At 41.7% G+C, this 22,814-nt stretch overlaps 1 long non-coding RNA gene across 4 annotated transcripts in view; it reads right to left on the bottom strand.

Annotated features, from left to right (window-relative positions):
* Positions 1-9: 9 nt before the first annotated feature.
* LOC108447299 overlaps positions 10-22,814 on the bottom strand; it is a 65,766-nt gene continuing 42,961 nt past the window's right edge. For 2 of the 4 annotated variants that reach the window (XR_001862783.1, XR_001862785.1), the window contains exons 4-6: positions 22,409-22,525; positions 1,681-1,767; positions 10-675 (exon numbers count right to left, since the gene is read on the bottom strand). This is a non-coding gene — a long non-coding RNA (uncharacterized LOC108447299). Of the gene's footprint in view, positions 676-1,680; positions 1,768-7,806; positions 10,582-22,408; positions 22,526-22,814 lie in introns of all 4 variants that reach the window. The other 2 variants (XR_001862786.1, XR_001862784.1) reach the window with 2 other exon arrangements.

The following is a 22,814-nucleotide window of genomic DNA, read 5'->3' as shown; positions in this document are numbered from 1 at the left end:
GAAAGAAAGCCACAGAAACCACTGCAGCAAGTACTTCACCAGTACTGGGGAAACTCTCAGGGGAGAGGAGAAGAAATAAGTAAAAAATTGTTACTCTTTTTGCTCTCTGCGTTTATTTATTTTGGACCCATTGGGCTAGACCGCAACTAAAACTTTATGAACCTAATAAAATTCCCAACATTCTCAGACATGGGTCGTGATGTTTATATATTAGGCAGAATACAAAGGTGTATTTATGAGGAGATTGGAAGTACTTAGAGATGCTTGAGCTCAGGCAAAGCACAAAACACACATAAGAAATGTTTTCAAACTTAATACAGGTAAAGTCAAGCTAACCAGACAACACATCAAAACCAGAATTGTTCCAGAAATGCTGTGCTCCTCATCACAGAGCCATCCCACATAGTGGTGGAGTACAGGACAAATTCATTCTTTTTCAATAGGTGCTACCTATTTATTTACATTGTTCTGCAAGTTTTAAAATACAGCTCTCTCATTATGGTAGTGGTAGTAACTATACACACTAATAAACAGGAGAAGGTTGCAAGAGCAAACTTATCTTTTCCTTTCTGTCTTCATAAAACACGCACTATTCCCTGATTCAATAAGCAAGATGTACTGTCTGACTCAAGTCGAAGGATAATGGGTCTTGGCGACAGATTAGGCTTTCCATCTCTGTAAATAAGAAAAAGCTAGAGGGAATATATGCTGGGATTTATTTCTGCCAGGAGCAAATAAACAGTTCTGTCAATACAGATAATCCCACCTCCCTGCTTCCCCCATCTCTGTCTTGTCTTTGTCCATCTCCATTGAACCTCATCAAAAAAAAAAAAAAAAAAAAAAAAAAAAAAAAAAAAAAAAAAAAAAAAAAAAAAAAAGAAAGAAAATAAAAGAAAGGTTATGTGCTTATTTTCCTTCTGTCACGCATGGTTGCTTTACTGATTTCAGCACTAACTTTTTTTGATACTTCCTGTCACTGGAAGACCTCTCACTCTCTCTCCCCACAAGAACAACATACGTTTTCAATTTAGGTTATGTTCCCAGCAGATGTTGCAGGACATGAAGGTCTTGCTTTCTCTTTCATTAAAAAGGCACTTGTAATACATTTTATTGTCTTGGATGGAAAACGGCATGTATTGCAATATTCAGGAATCAGTCAATGTGATTGCATAATCTCTATCTGAAAAAATATAATGAGTTAACAAGAAAGAATAAAAAACAAGGTCTGCGTTACATCTCCGTGAAGAGCATTTTTAAGCATCCCTCCAAAGGGTGCTATGGAAGGTAAGGTTTAGTGTCTCAGAGGAACTCCCCAACGCTAATACCCACACTCATTCCAAGAATCACTTCTTGTTTTCTTCATAGTATTTTATATAAAAATTCTGAGTGCATACCAGTGCTTTTGGCTCTCCACATGGACCTCCCGGCTATGCCGTGTGCATACAGCTTCATTTGAATTTAGACCTGTTAACACAAACCCTCCAGTTCTCAAGGCATGACACCAACAGCTCACGTGGAGCCTGAGGTATTGGTTAAAGTGTCATGTCAAGATATACCATCCTTGACTGCTTGCTGCTGGCTGGTGGCCTGGCCAGGGCGACATCATCCATGTCTTCCGTGCAGCAGGAGGACTGGCTTAAAATGGCTCAGAGCACCAAAACCTCAGTGCTTTAAACTTACCTAAGAAAGATGGACCAGAACAATTGAGCTCCTGCTTCAATAACTGTCACCCAAGAGCAAGGCTTGAAAGGAAAGGAATAAGGCAGGCTGCATAAAAAAGTAACAATGAAATCTGATCAGAAACTCAATACACCAGAAAATGGTATGCTACAGTCCCAAAGAATTTTTTCAAAAACCTTTAAGCTTATGCACACTAGGAAATTGCTGCTAGTAGTCTATAGGATGTTCACAGTGTCACAGAACCATCTGTTACCTGATTTCACAAATACCTACTGCTAAACACATATATATATATATTTGTGTGTGTATGTGTATGCATCTTTAGGTGTATACTTTACATACACTCATATTTACTTATTCCATCCTTTGTGTCGAAACTAGGAACAATATGAGGTTATACCCTACAGCAAAACATACACAAACATAATGTGGAATCACCAGAGCTGCCAAAAAATCCCTACTGTAGAGAGAAGATTAAGTCTTACAAAATGGACAGCAAACCACAAGTTTCATACAGAATGCTTGTTTCCAATACACTTAGATTTTATCATTCCATTGTTTCTTCCTGTATTATGGAAGCAATTGTTTTTTTACTAAAGCATAGGTATGTCGGAGCCAGAAGCAATGGTCCATCTAAACCTGCATTTGTGACAGTAAGTAATACAGACATCATACAATACATGGATATCTCAGCATCTATTCCCAACCACATAAATTCAGCCAGCGGCTGTGTCTCTGGTTTCCTCATTTTACATAAATTTGTCTATCTTCTCCTCAGCTGATATGCAGCACTTTTTATTGCTGACTTTGGAAGTTACTCCATAATTTAATAACTCTTTGTGTAACAGAAATCCAGCTTGGATTATAACTGAGGTTGGTGGTTTCCACCTGGTATATTGGGGTTCCTGACTGCACGCACTAACTTTCCACTTGCACCTTTCTCTAGGCACTTGCAGAAGGCACTTACTGCTTGAAGTGGCTCCTGGCATCCTGGGACCAACAGGGAGAGATCAGAGGCAATTTTGCACAGTGCTTGCCTTCTCCTGGCCATGGGCTGCTGGATCTGAGTGCTGGCCCCACCGTGGGTCAGTGCAGTGTGGATCCTTCCTTCCTGGCTGTAGCACCCAGCAAGCAGCAGCAGGGCTCAGCAGCACCCTGCTCATCCCTGAAGCCCCTCAGATCACTCCCCCACCATCTGCCTCCCTCCACATGGATTTATTTCTGACCCAGGACCTTTCTAAGTAAGGAAAACCCACCAGGGGTCACACTGAACTCTGGTCAGTCAATGAAATGGTCTAGTTTTGACTGGGCACTTGCCACCTTGGCGTGGGTGCTGCTTGCCTGATGCTGCCTGTTCTGAGCTTCCCTTCCCCCTCCCCAAGACAAGCCAGGACTTGCCTCTGCCATGTGCTCTGAACTCCTTCGTTCCAAGAGTGGGCAAAACCAAATGTACCTCAAACTCTTTAGCAGTGTCTGACTGGCCGCTCACCCCGGGTCCGCCCCCAGTCCTCCCCTTTCCCCTTCTCCCAATAAAAGAAGGGCCCGAGAGGGGGCCCCGCGCTCTTTGGCTTTGCATCCCTTTTACGAACGTCTGTGTGTTTCTGTCTCTGTTTGAAAGCTTCTAATTGCAGGAATTAGGCAAACTGAAGACTATATTTCTCCCTCTTTGCTTCTACTGGTGGTATCAGCTTTGCAGCTACCATTTGCCGCTTTCAGAGCTACTGAAATGCTGGATTGCCCGTGCTACCTCTCTAGGCTGCCCGAGGCTTTCTAAGGCATTGAACTATGAGCCTAGCCAGTAAAAAGCTGTATTTTCCACACTTGCCCAGCATCTGTGGCCCATGGGGCACATTGCGGCTCCAGAAGCCAGTGGGGATGTAATGTCCAGATGATTACAACTGAAGGGCTATCCCATTTTCCATTTCAGCAAGCAGCTCAAATCCCAAGGAAGTCCTGGTGCTCAGTACCATAAGCTCCTGAGCCATGCGGGGACCAGGAGCCAGTGGTATCCCTGTGGAGTCAGGAACATTTGGGAATTCAGCCACTGGGACTCGAGGCCCAGCAACCCTCAGCTTGGACTTGTTTTCCTACCTGCAAATAACCTGTTTAGTTTTGTTTTATTTTCACAACTGATCACAGCAAAACCAAGCCTGAAAATCCTTCCAGCAGCATGACAAGCTCTCTCCACACCGCTCCCGGTACCTGGCTGTGACAATCCCCATCCTGCTGGCATGGGAGTGGGGCTGCCCAGTGCCAGCCCCAGTGAGCACGTGGCCAGCAGTGGAAGATGGACCCTGCCAACAGCGCCTGGCTGCACACCGAGGGACACCACCCAGGAGCAGGGGGAGGGTGGGCTTCTCCTTCATGGCATTGAGGGCATGGAGACCAAACCAAACTTGGTGCAGCAGGAGCAGCCCCAGCCCCTAGGCACTGCAGACCCATGAGCACCTCAGGAAGAAAAGGAGCTGAGGAGCAGAGCTAGGATGTGCAATGGGAGATGAGACTTCAACAATCTGTCAGAAATACCGCTTACACTTCAGCTGGTTAAAAATGATCAATGTGCAGACTGAAATATTCCTGCTCCTGGGGTACCTTTTTTTTTCTTTTAAGATTGAAATTTTTCCTTCTTCTGTATATGCCATTTGTTTGTAGCCTAGGAATTAGCATTCTGACATTTCTCTCTGCCTTTTCAGGCTGCATGTTGCTGTGCACAGTGATCCCTCTAACTTTTTCTTTATGCTCCTGACACTTCTTGGCCCTGACACTCAGGCTTGCCTCTCCATGTTCAAACAGTAGCACAAGGCTGGGCTGCATGAGCCCAAATGAGGCAGACAGCCCTGAGGATCACAGTGGGATGGCAGGGAAAGCAGCTGAGAGACTCTGGAGTGCACCAGCAAGTGGGAGCAGCCATATCAGGGTGAGGAGAAACAATCATGGCTACAGGGATGGTCATCCTTGTTTCCCCATGCCTGGGAAAGAACTTCCAGGAGGGCAGCGTGCTGCAGGGATGGGGAGGGAAAAGGCAAAAGGTTATCCCGAGGATATGGCGGCTCCTTGCAGGCAGAAAATCTGAATTGAGCATATAAACATCCCACGTTTCCCAGCATGGTTTTCAATTAAAATAAACCCATTCTGTAACACCGCCAGAGAATGGTTCACTGAGAAATTTATTTAAGTCTGAAGTATCAAGGAACTCAATCACTATTACTCTGTGAACATTTATTAAGAATATAAAAATGAAATTAAAATTGCCAGATTAGGGAGATTTGATGCCCTTTGTGGACACATACTTTTATTTTCAGGACAAAGTTGCTTTACTTCCAAGAAGTCTGATGAATTCATAGATGGGAACTCACTAAAATCATCCACCGTGGTATTGTATAGCACTCATTTTGCTTGCTGTTAAGTGATATTTTGTAGTTCCTCTGTTACCTCAAGAGACTGAGTTGATTGGCCTGGGTTAAGCCAAAAAACTAAAGATAGAAAACCACAAAATATTGTAACATATATCCAAAAATCATAAATCTGTAGTCAGCAAAGCAGAGAACCTCTGTTAACATCTTCTTCACGTAAAACAAGTATTTTTTGAAGCATGCAAATAAAGAGAGTTAATGAGACCAATTTTAAAAAGTAGCTTTTGCAAGCCCAAGAGTTTTGGATTACTTAGGATGCAGATTGCTGAAAGCTGGGCTGCTCTCAGGAATCCCTTAACTTTTTGACAGCTCTGTGCTGCACATTTACATCCCTGTGAGCTGCGTTGGTCCTGCCTGGGAGAGACAGCCTTCCCGAGACCCATGGACCAGCCCATGGTTACGCGTTTTCCATGGGCTGGTCCCTACAGCTTTTTAGCACAGTTGCGCACGGCACTTATAACTGGATCAATAAAATAAATTTGGCACACCAATGCCAAAATCCCCATGTAATTCTTTCTCCTGAGAAGTTCAACTGCTCAATAAAAATGGACAACAGGAAAAAAGCTTTATCACGTGCATTATCTTATACAAAAAAACACCAATGTTTGATCTTGATTTAGGCTGTTTCTTAATACTGCCACAAGATGTTAGCACCTTGACATTTTGTTGTTATTATTGCTGCTTTCTTTTCTAAGCTGGTGCATCTTCCACCTGCTTCTAGGCATGTCCTGTGCTCTTGCCCTGGGGAACAAGACATCACCTCTTTCCTGGTCTTTTAGGGATTATCAATGAACATACAGTAACTGTGAAATAATTAACCTGTAGATCAATCTCTTCTCACAAGTACATGACCAAGTCAACTGGTAAACTCAGAAATATGTGCATGGTTTTCAAGAGGTAAATATGCCTCTCTGTGTGGCATATACTTTACAAATAACCAGCATGTCTGAAAAAAGTTACTTTCTAGATGCTTCCGTAGGGATTCAAATTTTACCATTAGATCCCAGTTTTTCAGTTTGCTGCAACACATACTTCCACCCTGAGAGTTACATAGCATCTAACACCACCACAGTCTTGGCAGAAAGGCCCTTATTGATACTTCTATCACTGTAAAATCCACTCATGCTGAGTGAATTAATTACTAAGCTAACAGTTTTTAAGACAGCACAAGATAAAAACAACCAAAAAGAATGCCAAATATAAAATTCCAAATAGAACCACAGTGTCTGTTGAAATGTTAAAATAAGAATGGGATAATGTTTGCAGTGCTGAATGTTGGTCCTTGGATGAGTTTTTAGTATCACATTTCAAAACACATTGCTCATACAGCTTTCTTGCAATGCTTTTCAACATGCATATCAGCCAGTCCCAATAGTCCAAAACCTCTCAGGCCAATTCTGGAAACTATGTAGCACCTGAATCCCATTTATTTCTACATAAACATCTCAGTTCCTTAATCATAACTGGGAAATCTGTACTCCTCTACCTCTCAGGATTTATTTAACAAACATTACATAATACTTCTAAACTCCTTTAGATACCACTCTCTGGGCAAAAGGAGAGCCCAGAGATATCCTAAACAGATCAAAGTGAAATAAAAAATTAAGTGAGATCAGCAGTGAAAAGATGAGCCTTGCTTTGGCTCCTGGAGATAGATAGATAGATAGATAGATAGATAGATAGATAGATAGATAGATAGATAGATAGACAGCATGTAAACTAAAAAGCCTCAGATTATAATCCATAATTTGCAAACTCCAGATAATAGTGTTTTCAGTATGCATACTGAAACTCAAAACTATTGCTAATTCATGGCATTGAATTTTACCTCTACTGTCACTTATATCAAATTATTTCCATTATTCACTAGAACAGATAAATAGTAAAATTCAGAAATTAATACCAGAAGTTATATTTATGGAAATACTGCCTAATTTTTGAAAAAACAACTTTGTGCCATGTCACTGGCTCAATACAGATGGCCTCATAAACCTCTCAGCAATGTATAAAACCCAGGGCTATATGTGACTCCAGGCTCCAGGACCTGTATCTCACAGATGACTGAGTGCTGCAGCAGAGAACCAGAAGCCGTTTCTGCCCCGTGGTGGAATGTGAGCTCAATGGGCCCTCACCTGCACACAGTGCAGGGTGAAGCCAAACGGGGGAGTGACCAAGAGCTGCTGTCCCCACCAATGCACCGCAGCACCACATTGCACTGCCAACAACAAGCTGCAGATCCATGAGCTCCTAGATTTCTTAAATCACTTTTTGGACATATGCTCACTCCCAAGACTGAGTGGTGAGGCTGAAACAAAAGCCCAGGGAAGCAGCATGCTACAGAGCAGAGCCTGAATTTATACACACTGCCCTTTCTGGCTCCACAAGCATTCATAGACAGCCCTTCTCCGTTATCAGTATACATGGTAAGAACATCAGACTTCACATGAGATATTCTCATTTACTGTCTTTTACAAGAGACACCTGTTTACTTAAGTCAATATATCTACAGCTTAAATACTCCCATTTATCCTATTTATCCCTACTCCTATCTCCTCCCATGGTACAAATCTGCCTGAGGTTTAATTACTGGAAAACCTCTGAAATAGCACAGATTGCAGATACTAAGGGATGCCCTGTCCCAGGTCCACCTTGTGCTTGCTCAGGGATGCTGCCCATGCTGGGCACAGCTGACACACAACAAGACCACACACACCTGCCTTGTCTCCTCTGCCCTGATGGTGCTTCTTGCTGGACTCAGGTGCTGAGCAGGAAGAATCCATCAGGCTCCAAAGCAGAGTGGCACAGCTGGAAGGAGGAAGTCTGGGAGGGAATATTTCCACACAAGTAGCCAGCAGAAAGAAGGTGCCAGGGAAGTAAAGCCAGGAAATTATGCAAAGAAATCTCTGTTCAAAACACGATATTAAGGTTTCTCCCAAAATACTGCTGAAGAAACCCAGAATTAAAATCATCCATGCTGTTTAATTTTAGCCCTTGCAAGTACATCTTCCAGGGACAGATGGGCCCTGAATGCCATTACCACAGTACATTTTTCTGTGTCTCAACACACACGGTGGATGGCACTACCTAATGAGCAGTGGCAGCATAATACCTTGATCTTCACTGTCTACAGCATCACCAGGCTTCTGAGTCTGAGCAAGGAGAAGCAACGAGTGGTCTGAGTAGGTTGTCAGAGCTCTCTGGGGATATGAACACGTTGATTGCCAGTGATCTCCCCAGGCATCTGCTGGCAGCAGAGAAATCATGAACTCAGAAATCTCATTGTTTTGCAGATCCTTAAGGCAGTTCTGGCTCTCTCTCACAGCCTTGGCTCAATATGCTGTTCTTCAGCTTGTTTTCATCCAGGTCTGTCTCTTCCACCACCTCGGCCAGGCACCCTCAGGCCTCCCCAAGCCAGCAGTGCTGGGTATAGATCTAAGAGTTCTGAGGAACATCAGCATGGCTCCCAACCCAGCCTGCACTGGAGACCCAATCCGCCCTACCCACATCTCCTCCCTGCCATGGCACTTCCAACCTCACCCACCTCCTATTTAGTCTTTGTTCTCCTGGGTCACCTCCTTGCCCCAGAGTTTCAGTTCCCTCATTCACTGGTAGCGGGTGCATGTGTGGCTGTCTGTGTGCTGCCATGCCTGAAGACTTCTTGAAGAACAGAGAAAGGACAAGAAACACAAGGACATACACTTCCATTGAAGCCATGAGCATATGAACTAAGCAGAGACCATGTTTCACTGTTACTTTGGCAGCCACAGGATTACACATACCAGGGTTTGCTCTTCCAACTGGTCTCCATGTACTTTTTTTTATTCATCTGGAAAATGCTCTCATGCTGTTGGCCACATAAGAGATGGCAAACAGCTAGACAAGTGGGTGGAGATTCAGTGTGGGATCCCAGGGATGCTCCAGAGGGCTTTGTGAGTTCAGAGTTGTGAATGCAATAAATGCTGTCACAAGTGGTCCACTGATGCATATCCCAAGTAGTCAAAAAACAATTTCCCTCCAGAGACTTGTGACTCATTTTGTATCCATAGCCATGCTAGGCAGAAGAGTATTCTTGGAAGGCTGTACCAGCCTTGATAGGAGTGACATTTTTTGGATGAACTTTTCAGGAGTCCCCAGCTTAGAGAAGGTACCAGTATTCGTCACCTTTTTTTACCCATTATTTCCCTTATTGCCTGTTTCTTTGTACCCTGGAGACTGTCTGATGCACACACTTCCATCTGATTTTTAAGCACTCTTGGTTTTGAGACATCTTTCTTCTGTTCCAATCAGTAGATACTTTACTTGAAACCCCTATCCGACTGCTAACATACCTTGAAAAAGAAATTGAGTATCTGCAATGTGGAAGGTTTTGGGTTACTTTCCTCTCAGTGATTATCAGGCCATTTCACATTTGCCCACAGTACCATTAAAATGCTTATAAATGCCCCTCCTCATCCCTGAATTGCTTTGCCTTGCCCAGTTTTAACTCATCATGGCTTTTAACTCTCATTTTTTCCGGCTAGCAGTAACTTAGAGAATGTTCTTGTGTAGCTGCCACCTCTGTTTTCCATTTCCAGAGTTCATTTGTTAACCTCAGACTTTTTGAGTAGTCCCTTGTGAAGTCAAATTCGTTTTTTACTTGTTCTCTGCATATTTTTTTTCAGAGGAATTTTAATTTGTTGCATCCTAAATTCAGATTTCTTAATGTAATTCTCCAGCTTGTTTGCACATCCCTGGATCTGCAGTACTTCTCATCATATCCAGGCCACTACGACCCTGATCTAACTAGGCAGTTAAGGATGTACTTAATTTAAAGAACGCGTATAATCCAATCCCTGTTCAATAGAACACATATACCAACGGCTGTTCCAATGGGACAAAAGCACATGCTGAAAGTTTCTGTAGATTTGTAAAACTTCTGTTCTTGAAATCTAAGCCTTCAGTACTACTGCAGCACCTTCTGGCTCCTAAACATTCTTTCTCAACTAAACAAAAGGAGATTTGCAATACTCTGTTGTTTTCATCTTTTCATTTTCATAGGATTTGACACCTTCCGTGTTTTATGTCACTGCAGGTCTTTACATCCTTTAGAGAAAAGCGACAGCATGTTTTACTATACTGATGACAAGTCACCATGCTCTTGAAAGGCAAGAGATCTCTTATTCAGGTGAGCAAAATGAAGCAGACTTTTTACACCTCCAAGTTCTGACCAGTAGGATTTGCATTTGTGGAAGAATCTGTAGAAATCAGCTGTGAAGTCTCAAGTTTACACATCTTTCTCCAGGGCTCAGACTGAGAGGCTGCACAAAGCCTGTATGGTCTCAGGCCAGGCTTCAGCTCAGCTCTCTGTTCAGGTTCCTTCTTTCCTTCTTGAAGAAAGTGACACCTGCCATGCATACAGAAGTGTGTTTCCATGAGATGAAGGGATGGGGAAAGGCTTCCCACTGCCATCTCCCTGGAGTAATATGTCCATGTCTTGCCACAAACCCTCCTGGAAGAGCAAAGTTATGATTCAGTAGTATAGTACTGTCCTGGTGATTATTTTGTTTGTTTGTTTTTACACCAAACTTCTAAAAATATTAATTTTTGCTCTAATAACCAAATACAAATTGAATATAAATGGAAAGGAAGTGGTATGACCAAGCAGAAAATCTTTTTACCAGTCAGCTTTGCGTTTAAAATTAAACATAATTAAAGATAATGCTTAAAAACTTTGCACCTTGAGACAATCAAGCAACATTCCTGTAGTCAACCAGTTGCAGTACTTACAGCTTCACTCAGTGTCTCTGAAGAAAAAAGTTGCTTTGCTTCCTTGGCTAAACTGTTGATTTGGGGTAGAACATGATTTCCAGGCAAAAGGCAGAACAGAGCACAGACCTGTTTGATTCCTGGCTTGGTGTCCTGTTGTTGGCTTACACAACATTTCAGTTTAAATTATTCTGAGTTGTCTTTTCTTTCTCTTTTTTCTTTCCTTGTCCTTTTTTTTTTTTTTGTAGGTTTGCTTCATGTTTCAGTATTATCTGTTAAAAATGCTGTGCAGCTTGATACTATCACCAACACCCCAACAGCACTTTAGCACTTTATCACTTACTCCCTTTCAAGCAGAAAAGGAATTTTTCTTGGTGTTAATGGAAGTGCAGTCAAGGGCTGTGTGAGACCCCTCGGAGAAGAGGAGAACATACTTTGCATTTAGTTTAAATCAGGTTTGGAGACTTTTTTAATACAAAAATAAAATGTTTTATTAACATAGGAAATGATTCAGAAGAATCTGCAGGCTACAAAGGAGGGTAATATCCCTCAGATGGTACAATTACCCAGACAACTGGAAAAACTTCCAATTATACAAATAAGGCATAGCACTGCAGAGCTGATAGCAATGTGGAAAGTTACAGAAAGGTATTCTGCAAATTCTTCTAGAGAATAAAGGGTGAGCATGTTGCAATCAGCAGCCAAACTTGGATAACACGATATTTAACGTATTAAAGATGTTTAACATCTCTTCATAACAAAATAGAGGAGTCATAAATCACAAAGTACTGGTTCCTTTGGGTATCACAATTCTACAAGTTTGAAGACAAAGAATATATCGAGTTTCCTTCTCATTATAATCTCCATGTAGTAACCTTGAGGTTGGAGAGAGAGGTGAGAGTTTGTGGAAATATGCCTTCAATGAGGGAGAGGCAATTATGCTTTGGATTGCTTGAATTTCTTAAGGGAAGAGTCTGCTGCCTGAATAACTGCAAGCATTTTGTCTCATAGGGATGAAATAACAGAAAAATTGGTATTATATTAAGTAATCTGAATAGTATTTTGTAACTGAGACTGACCTTTAAATTTATCCACTTTCCCTATCAAATGCTCTCTTCCAAAAACTAATTATTGAGTCATTCTTTTCCTGTCTCATATAAATACTCTTTCTTTCCATCTTCAGGGCTTTTTGTGTTTGCACGAACTATTCCTGTTTCTCCACACTAACACAATTTAGCTACTAAAAAGACCCCAAACAAACACAGAAGGGGCACTTCAAAGTAGCCAGACATTGTGCGTCAGAGGAGAATTAGAGAATTCTAATAGCTGTCTGGGTATTTATTTGCAATCATTTACCTGATAATTTTAAAGTACTTTTGATCCATTAAAGCTTTACAACATCCCACAAAGTTGGTGGGTTTAACCTTCTTTCACAGACAGTAAAAATGATAAAGAAATAGCTTAGCCCCCGTGCTGTAGGTCATGTGGATAGTAACAGAGAGGTGCTATAAACAAGGTGACAAGGCTACAATGTTCCAGCCATTAGCCAACACCATCTCCTTCTGGAATGAGCAGTCAGTAACGTGGCTGTCTGAGGGAAATGGGGAAATCACTGCAACTTGAAAATTATTACACAAGGCAGCCTTCCCTAAAAACTGGAGAGCCAAAGGTGAATTCCAAATCACATTGTGTATATTTCTACATTAAAATAAAACCCGTTAGGTGCTTAGATGGTGCTCTAAACAATAGAGGGGGATACATGAAAGAAGAGCCTGCTTCTTGGCATCTGCATCTCCCAGGAGCTGTGGGGGTACAAAAAGCCCATGTGTGCAGCAGGATCAACAGGAGCACCAGGACACTGGGTGGGAAGGAAGGCTGCACTACATGAAGGCACGTGAGCAAGCTTTTGTGGGCAGCTGCACTTGGGGTCCACAGCCTGCAGTGCTGTTTGCTGGGCAAGGCTGCCACCAGTACCCAGGCAGGGCAGCTCAGGGCTGGGAACACTGCTGTACCTGTGCTGTACCTGTGCTTTACCCAGAGCCACTCCATTATCTGCTCTAGTGCCACACGGGAGGGTTCCTGCCAATACAACTCACAGAGTGGACCTGAGAGCATGGCATGAAGCTGTGTCAGGGGAGGTTGGGTATCACAGCCACAGGATGTTCGGGCACTAGAACGGGCTCCACAGGGGAGAGGTCACAGCTCCAAGGCTGACAGTGCTCATGAAGCCTTTGGACAATGCTCTCAGGCATCTTGGGGATGGTTCTGTGCAGGGCCAGGAGCTGGACTCAACCAGGACACTGGGTGGGAAGGAAGGCTGCACTACATGAAGGCACGTGAGCAAGCTTTTGTGGGCAGCTGCACTTGGGGTCCACAGCCTGCAGTGCTGTTTGCTGGGCAAGGCTGCCACCAGTACCCAGGCAGGGCAGCTCAGGGCTGGGAACACTGCTGTACCTGTGCTGTACCTGTGCTTTACCCAGAGCCACTCCATTATCTGCTCTAGTGCCACACGGGAGGGTTCCTGCCAATACAACTCACAGAGTGGACCTGAGAGCATGGCATGAAGCTGTGTCAGGGGAGGTTGGGTATCACAGCCACAGGATGTTCGGGCACTAGAACGGGCTCCACAGGGGAGAGGTCACAGCTCCAAGGCTGACAGTGCTCATGAAGCCTTTGGACAATGCTCTCAGGCATCTTGGGGATGGTTCTGTGCAGGGCCAGGAGCTGGACTCAATGATCCTTATGGGTCCCTTCCAGATCAGGGGTTTCTATGATTCTATGACTGCTTCTGAAGTTTCAGCCCTGTGCAGAGAAGCATCTCCAAGCAGATTGCATCCAGCACTTGGGACGTATGGAGCTGAGATCATTACAGTGCCGTGACGACCACAGCAAACGCTGAAAGGAGTCCAGGCCATTATTGCATAAGATTTGAGCACTTTCCTGGCAGTGACTGCAAAGAATATGAAAATGTTGAAACTGAATTCATCCTCAGTTTCAACATCATCTCTCAGAAAGAGTCAAACAGCAATGGAATTTCAAGGGGGAAAAGCTCCTATAAAACTAATGGCTTTTCACTCTGTCAGCAGATGATTAATTCCTGGTGCTGGAGGTGCATCTGAGTGACTTAGAATGCAGTTCTGGAAATCACAAAGAAGCAAGAGAGGTTCTGACTGAGGCTTAATCATTCTATTCTCAGCCCTTGCTCTGTCCAAAGCTCTGCTGAATAGAAACCAGCAAGAATTTTTCCTTGAAAAAGGCAAAGGAAAACGTCAAGATAATCTCAGTTTGCAGCTTGGGATCTCACATTAAGAAGAAAGTAAAGCAAGACAGATTAAAAGTAGTATTATTTTTTCTCAAAGTCAGATGCCTGATGTTCAGCACCGAAATCCGCTTTTTTTTTTTTAATTTGTGTGTCTACTCCCAAAGCCAGTATAAACAGGCTGATTGGGCCCTCTGCAACATATGCCACACAGGCTGACAGATTAATTTGGAATTGTAAGCTAGTTAGAGTGACCCAAGTTAGAAAACTTTCTCTAAGTGATTCACCAGTGATTACAGAAAAAAGCAAGTCCTACATTGCCTCTCTCCCTATTTCTAAGTCTAAAGACAGGAGAATGCAAATCTGTACTTTTCCCAACAGCAATCTGCACCACTTCTGGAAATACATTCCCCAGCCCAACACTAACTTGTCGTAGTCACTGTAAAGTGGGTCTCAACAATCTACCTCTAAAAACCTCCTGTGCTAGAGCTGAGAATAGAGACATGAAAATATTTAATGCTTTTTTATCATTCTATTTAACTTTAAAAAGTACTAACTAGACAATATAAATCCAGCATATATGCATATAGATAAGATTATTGTATTTTTTAATGTTGAAATGTTTTTACCAGTGTTTAGTAAGCTACCCTCCAAACATGCAGAAATTTTAATTCTTAAAAAAAATCAGGTTTTTTAGCAAGCGGTAGAACAACCAAAACTTTTTTGCCAATCAAAACATTCTCAAACACAGATTTCACTTTTCCCAAAATTTCATAAATATTTTTTAAAATTCCTTGTTATTCTTTTTCCCAAAAGGAAATTTTGGCTTAAGCAGTGCTGCCATTAGAGACAGAAAGTTCCTGATGTAGATATTCAACAGTGTTTATATGCATTAAACATTATCTTTCTGCATTGCCCTTTATACAGTCCCTACCTTTAACTTCTGCAGAAGAAAAAGCAATTAAAAAAACAAACAAACAAACAAATTGCCTGATCCACCTCTAGCTCTCAGAGTAATCTCAGCCTTAAGAGTCTTTACGTGGAACTCAGTTGACATGCTATGAGAAACAGTAGCTTGGGATCACCTAATTAAAGACTGTTTAATAAAGCAAGCAACTTTTACTCAGCATAGGAGGTTACACTAGATGTCTCATCAAAGGAATGTGTACTGAGGTGTTAACTTCCTTCACCTTGCCCTTTGCCTTGCTATATTTTGTCCAGCTGCTCACACACCATCCAGAAGGTCCATCTGGTTTTGCCGGGATATTATTTCAAACTTTCTTTCAGCAGACAACAACTCCCAGCTGGTTTCCTCACCCTGTGCTTTAGCATGCTGTGACTTCTGGTGACAAAGTCATCAATGGCACAATTAAACAGGAACACTTTCCAGATGCTGCAGGAGGAATGCCATGGCTCTCTTCCTCCAGCTCAACCCTTGCCCTTTCAGGTGGTGGCTCTGTGGCCTCTTCTTTAAACTGTCCCCTACCACTTGAGAGTCTGCCTACAAATTCCCATCTCCCTCAGGTTATTTTAGGCTCCTGCACAGCTCAGTGGCACTGAAGCCCTGCTAGATTCAATCTCTACACTTCACTTCCTTTGCAGAGGAATTACCTTGTAAAAGAGAAATATCATCTAACCTGGTACAATTCACCTTTGAAAAACTCCAGTTGCTTTTAATTTTTACATTCTTCACTTGCCTATCTTTGTTCTCTGTTGTTTCAAATCTCTGCATACTACTGAAGTGACACTAACGAGCTGCCCAGATCATTTTTCCCTTCCTGCAACAGAGGGTGTTACAGGCATTATCCCCCAACCATAAAGTGCTGCCTTGGAGTTCATAGGTTATTAAAAATCCTTTCTACCAGACCTGCAATTTCCTCTGCCATATCTTGGACTATTATGAGATGGACATTATCCAGCTACTCTTCAATTGCACACACACTCATTTGCACTTCCACAGTTACCCCTGGCTACCTTTGTTCCCACAGTCTGCCTTACGAAATATAGTCTCATTATCAAACAAAAGCAAAGTATCCTGTAGTCTGAGATAATACTTGGACTAGTTTTACCTTCATCCCCTCCTTATTTGACTGTTGAAAAGAGGGGATTTTTTTTAGACCTTGCTTCTAATTGGGTGAAATGTGTTAAGTTTGGAAATGCTCTTGTCTCCAGTTACAGATCTCAGCAAAAGGTTCAGATAAGCCATCAATTGCCTGAGTTATGTGACAGAAAGGTCCTAATACTTAGAAATAATCAAATTTGAAGGTTCTTTGCCCTGGAATTGCACTGGCTGATATGCCAGTTGTCATCTAAAAACCTACTTGGTCCAAAAGAGAGAAGAAAAGTATTTCAACACAGATTTCAGCTTTCAATGTATTTGTCATTTTAAGTATCTAGGTTAGCAAACACTGCTCAGAAACTGTTTCAATTACTACCTTACCTTATTTGCTACAATATCCCAGAAGAGCTCCATCCAAGTAGAACAGCCCTGTCTGGGTCTGAAGTGCCTGGGCCAAACCCTTTGTTTCTGCAGAGCACCTGCTCATCTTCCAGGTCACCCAGAGCACACCCTACACTTCCTGCTCACCCATCATCCAGCAGACAAAACTAGTGCTCACAGTAAATATAGAAAAAATAGGGAGAATTTGTATTCATTAAATCCCCAAAACCCCTCTTCCAAGTCCTCTGGCTTCAGTGTATACACTGAAGATCTTCCCTTCTCTGTCTCAAGCTCCTTCCATCTTCACCACGCCAAAACCCCAGATCAAGCCTCATTTAAACCATATACAAGGAGCAATTTCAATCCACTTAATATGTGTAATCAAATCACTCACTGTTCAATATATTCCAGAGTTTGGGAGTGTTTATGAAGCTGCCACAAAATTTTCAGTGCACTGTGGAGCTCTGCTTTGAATTGCCAAAGAAACTGGAGGTTCTTGCCATAAAATTGAGGACCAGTGTGTCACAGAGCACACATTGCTTTGTCTAATTTGAACCTGGAAACAATTTCTATGTTTTTTTCAGAACTGGTGAGTAACCATTGTGCAACTAAATTCATGCTTCCATGTTAGTACTGAAACAGATTTTCACAGTGGGTTTGGCCTTCTAAGAACTTTCTACCCCACGATGCCATCTCCTCTCGTAATATCCACATATTAGATTTCATTAAAGAACAGCTGAAATGCAGAATGCTTTTTTTCCCTCACATCACACTTCCAAGAGAACCTTTACTTTTAGCTTCTACAGGGATTTTATGAAAGACTGAGGAAGCAAGACATCCCAATACATCAAAATGGTGTCTTTTTAGCCAGTGTCCATAATGTTTTGTATTTCAATTAAACAGCATGCTTGTGAACTCTATTCCCATGAGAGATGCCTCACCTGGCAGTGGCATGGTGGTGCTCCCAGGTGCTACATGCTGAAGTAGAGCTGGCAGCACATCTTTGCTTAGGGATGCCCTGGTACAAGGCATGCAGGAATGCTCCTGGGCTTCTGAGGGCTTTAACAACACAAGCTCATGAGAAATGCCCTCTGGGGCCAGACCAGTCATCCACCCAGCCCTGCCATCCATCTGTGACAATGGCTATATTGTCACTAAGTGTGTACAAATACAAATGCAGTAATATGTCTGGCAGAGCTTAATTAATCCCTGTTGTTGTAATCAAAGCAACAGAGCACTCATTTTGGATTGGTAATGTACACATTTGTATTGTGTTCTGTACAATCCTAATGACCAAACAAAATAAACTTGGTCAGTTTAACCCCTTAAGATATCCTCAAAGTGTCTTTCTGATTACAAACAATGAGCAGGCAGCACCTCTTCATGAGGAAAAAGGGAGAGAAACATTAAATGACCATACAAACCCCATGGGTTAAATTGGCTTATAAAAATGTATTCATCCTGGCTAGCCTATTTTATTGAGCAGATCCAGAAAATGGCTCTAAGTGATTATGGAGGGAGTCTTCCATGCTGTTAGTCATCTTTGAAAGAGTGGAAAACCCACTAGAATAAACTGTATGGAAAGGAAGAAGGAGGTCCATACACACCTCTGAAAAACAGCTCTCTCTCAGCCCCAAATATATTAGTATCATTCCCCCAAGTTCAGCTACAATAGGAATGAAATTCAGTGCAAGTTGCAAGTACCACCTCTTGTTTGTCAAGAGATGATCCATGATGATTTGTTGCCAAGTTGCATTTAACCAGCATTTTTAAGAGACTCACAACCAGTTTCCTTAGAGGTGGGTGTTTGGCTGAAAATTTAATCCTTTTTCAAAAAGCGGGGATAGTGAGGAATACTTGACCAGACCTTCTTCCGGTTTTCCGGAAGAAAAGCCTGGACTGGCCTGTGGTCTCTCTCCTCTAGCCCCTGAACCCACCCATAGTGTCAGTAACCTGTGACTTGGAGGGTGCTGCCTTTCACACTGCTTTCTAGCATTGGTCTTGTCAGCAGAGAGGAAAAGAGAGATGGAAAGGGACAGAGCACTCAAGGAAGGCAGAATCCTTAGAAACAACCACTAATGAACTAAAGACAAGTTAGAAATGAAATACTATAAAAGGATACTGTCAGATGTTCTCAGAAATGGCCTGCAGTGGAGAGCTGGCCAGTCACACAGTGCTGGCTCTCCCCAGCCCCAGCTGTTAAACTGTTATGAAGCTAAAGTTGCATGAAATACTTTCCTAACTTCACTTTCCATGGATGTAATAATTATCCACACCACAAGGGTGTTTCACAACTGCAGAATGGGAAGAGGAGAGATACACAAGACATTCTGTATTAAAATGTGATCCATGCTATGGAAAACAAATGAGAATCCTGGATCTGCCCTAACTGTGAAGCAACTTCAAGTGATAATAAGACACCAATGATGAATTTGGGAAATCTGGAGTACATGTGGAACTCATCTGAAGCATACAGCCAAAAAAGAAATGCACTGATTTTAAAAGGGATGCAACAGGATATTTTGTCCATAACAACTAGCTGAGGACAGTCTAGCCTGCAATTATACCTTTGTAGACTTAAGTTTGGTAAATATTTTTATGTATGTTAATATTTGTTGTTTACATAAGAGCTCATCAAGACAGCATTTTCCTCCCCAGTTTAGAGACACCAAAAGTCACAAGGCCCAGTACAGCAAGGGGCCTACCACTAATTCATGGTGTATTAGTCTTTTAGCTCAGAAGAAAACAAAATCAGTATTTGGTTTCAAAAGCATCACAATTATTTTGAATTGCTCATGGATTTCTAATATCAGCCTGTTCACAAAATAGGTAGAGCCAATCCTTACTGCAACCATGTTGTCAGTATGCCCATAGCAGGATCAAATAAGTTAATCTTTTGAAATCTTTTCCAGCATGACATTTTTGTAATTTGATTCCATGAAATAAGTGCTGTCTTTTTTTGCATCAAGCTCCAATGTGCCCAGACTGTCCCTCCTAGATTCTGTCTAATCTCTTGAAAGACCTCAGTGACAGCAATTCAGCTACTTCCCAACAAAGTTTGTTCCAAAATCTAAGCCTTCTGGATATATCTATAGAGTATCTCAGTTTTCCATCTACTACGTGGTTTATATTTATGTTATTTCTTTGTAGTTCTTAGCAATTCTCATTACTGACATTTATGGACAACATTTTGCAATAGCCTATCTCGTTCTCATATGCTGATTTCTGCTTATTCACTGAATATGGAACTTAGGTCTCCAAGCTGGATTTCTTTTTTCTGTTTCCAGTGCTAGGAGCTCACAAGTCAGGTGTAGAGATGTTGAGCACTGAAGGACTGATGGATCTGGATGTAAGTATCCCTAGCCAATGAGGTTCATCTACATAACAGAAGAGAATGCAGCTTGAAAGGAAAATAAGAATAATTCTATGAGAAGCCATGCTCAGAGAAGCTTTTAGTGGCTAAAACAGCACATCACTTGGCAGTTAGCTTTTAGAGAACAAAAACTAGATGCACCCTCCTCATCATCAACAGTATAACTTAATGTCAGGCTGCTTGCTGCCATTCATTTTTCTAACAGGTTTTGATCTTACATAGCTCAGGAACATTTGCCCACTTGGCAGAGACTTCACTTCCACTGTACAGCAAAATCTTGAAGTAGGTGAATATTGCCATATAACATTGATAATGACAAAAGTCAAAGCATTTTTTATTCCTTATTTTTTTGCTCCACCTCAAAGCATCACTCCTTTTTTTCCATAGCCTAATACTGAAAAATAAAAAACAGTTAAGGTGTACTTTTATGTCAAACACTGGTAATTTATCAGTAAGGGGGGAGAGACAGAGATTTATCAAGGAGACAGTGACTCCAAAGTACTGTGACATTAAAAAGGAGCATTCTAAATTTTCAAGGACTTTTTGGATTAGTCCATGGAGAAATCAGGAAGTAGGACACACATGTTACACTGCAACCTTTCACAACACAACAGCCTAAAGGCAATGAGAAGATTTTCATACTGCTGAGGGTAAGTGGTTTGTGAATCCTACAGTAAAATATTCAGTGTCAGGAAAATTACCTCGATCTTTGCCCTCTGCATGATTCATATTCTTTCAAGTTAACACTGAAAACAAAACATATGAAAATGCAAGTATGATGAGTGTCTAGCTATAAACACAGGACTGTCTGGTCAAAAACAGATGTAATTTTTACTCCATTTACATTTGTCTTCCTGCATGCAATGTTACCACTGAGAATTAAATCCCCATCATGCTTCTGGATAGGTTTTCAGGCTAAATTCAGTTTATTGAGTATTCAAATGAATATGCAATGAACATGGGACTCACCCTAAAACTCTCATGAAAAACTATCTTTTAATCTTCACAGAATCACAGAATCAACTAGGTTGGAAAAGACCTTTGAGATTATCGAGGACAACCTATGACCTAACACCACCTTGTCTTAATTATTTAACTTTCAGGACTGAAAATTTAACCAGAAGAAAGATTTCTATTGATTTCACAAGCTAGGATGCTTTATTTTAACATAATATCTTTAAAGACTTCCTGTGCCTGTAGCACAACCATGTAGGCAAAAATTTCCCAGTCAAGAGATATTTGCTAAGCACAGATACTGTAAATACCTGGTTGCACATTTATAAAGAACAGCACAGAAGACAAGCGTGTGTTGCTTCAACACCCCAAGAAAGTCACTTTTTTGGAAACATCAACACTTCCTTCCAAAAAAAGAACAGTCCAAACCAAATTATAACTCCAGTCCATATGCTGATAAAGTTCCAGAACAAGCTGGTTTGTGTTGATGAGAAAAGGCCAAGGAAAGGCAAACAATAAGTCTGGCCCTCTCCACACTAAGTCCCTTTTATACTAGTTTGGCATTGTAAAAAAAAGCCTTTTCTGATGTGCAATTTATATTTTCAACCCTACAAAGACTTTTACCTTGCCAAAAGAGTACAAAGAAGGCCTGGCAAATGAAAACCAGCCCAGCACTGGTATATGAAGTATTAGTGTCTCCTCTCTTCCCAATCAATTGGGTAAGTTTACAATAATGTGTATTTTCACAACAAGAAGCCCACATACACCCTTATCTTTACAGAATTGTTTATGTTTCAATTATTTTGCCATATATCAGGGTGGGACTCAACATGCCACATGCAAACCAACTTTTCACCTTCAGTTACTGCAAAGGTGTGTTACAATACAGGCCTAGGCTTGGTATTACCCCTGAATCTCTGTGATCCATACATTAGAACTGCAATCCTAGTCTTGAGTGTCATCACGCTAAAATACTTCACAGCATAAAGTCCCTGCAGCTACCAAAAGCAGTCTGCATGTACCGAAGTCCCCACCTACAGCGTGTGAAGATGTTCAGTTTTGTTTAAATTTCGCAAGCATTTTCTCAGTCTTCCCAGGTCTGCAAGATCTGTAAACTCCTTAGTTCGGAAAATACAGAGTGCCTTGGGTCAGGTCATCTACCCAGCAAAATGCACTGTCCTCCTCAGTGGCAGGAGGGTCACTGCACATAGACCTGGACTGCTCCATCCACATCGGGGCTGCTCACAGCGCTGCCTTCTGCTCCACAGGCACAGCCACAGTGAGGTGGACAGGCTTTGCACATGTCTGGTAAGTCAACATTACGATGGGAAAAATTCACCCAATGCCAAGTGCTCCAGCATAACCACATAACACTTCATTTGTGTGCTAAAAACTCAACAGGGATTTAAATGAATTAGATCCTTGTGCACAAGAGAAAGTTAACCCTTGCTGAATAAACCTTCTTTATTAGTGTAGCAGAATTAGAAAGAACATACTACTTTAAAAATAGCTTAATTTGGATGCAGATTAAATGACTGACGTACCGTGTCTTCAAATATTCCTGTTTCATAATTGTTTCTTCTTTTTTGTTGTTGTTTTATGAGTGCAATGTTCCACCAGGGTCTTCTTTTCCCTACGTCCAACAAAACCAAAGATATCTTCTAAAAACAGATGAAATAAATCAGAACACTCAAAGTCAAGGCTCTCTCTCTGGTTTGACTTAAAACAGAAAAAACATATTACAAAGTACAACAAAAGTTTGCCAAGTCTCTTCAGTGACCCAGAAACATTATGATGTACTGAATTTTGCAAGTTACTAAATCTGCCCACATATACAGCACCAAAACAAAATGTTGGGACTCTGTCACCAACAGGATTTTCTGTTCAAAATTAGATGCAGTAGCATAGTGACTCCCAAGGAAATCCCTTGCTGGCTAACTGGATGAAACC

The sequence above is a fragment of the Corvus brachyrhynchos genome, unplaced genomic scaffold (assembly GCF_000691975.1).
Source record: "Corvus brachyrhynchos isolate BGI_N302 unplaced genomic scaffold, ASM69197v1 scaffold175, whole genome shotgun sequence".
NCBI classification, from domain to species: Eukaryota; Metazoa; Chordata; class Aves; order Passeriformes; family Corvidae; genus Corvus; species Corvus brachyrhynchos.
This window is presented reverse-complemented; position numbering and strand designations above follow the sequence as displayed.